The 235-nt window shown below is 28.5% G+C and overlaps 1 protein-coding gene across 29 annotated transcripts in view; it reads right to left on the reverse strand.

Annotated features, from left to right (window-relative positions):
• The window catches only part of LOC119593731 (myoneurin-like), a 102,537-nt gene that overhangs the window by 86,651 nt on the left and 15,651 nt on the right, over positions 1-235 (reverse strand). The window lies entirely within an intron of this gene.

A 235-nucleotide genomic window follows, 5' to 3' on the forward strand; every position in this document is an offset into this window, starting at 1 on the left:
AAAAAAATGTTGGGAAAAATTTTTTTTTTAAACATAACCCCCACTGGCCCTTTAAAATAATTTTATTAAGTAAGCACAGAAGCTCCCAACATATTTCTAAACAAAAAATACACATTACAATCATTTATAAAATTTTTTTACAAAAGAATTAAAGAAAGAAATAAAAATTTACTTTGAAAAGTAGAGTTTATATTACTGGAGATATCTGCATTGGGACTTTGGGGGGGGGGGGGAG

The sequence above is a fragment of the Penaeus monodon genome, chromosome 32 (genome assembly GCF_015228065.2).
Source record: "Penaeus monodon isolate SGIC_2016 chromosome 32, NSTDA_Pmon_1, whole genome shotgun sequence".
Lineage (NCBI taxonomy): Eukaryota > Metazoa > Arthropoda > Malacostraca > Decapoda > Penaeidae > Penaeus > Penaeus monodon.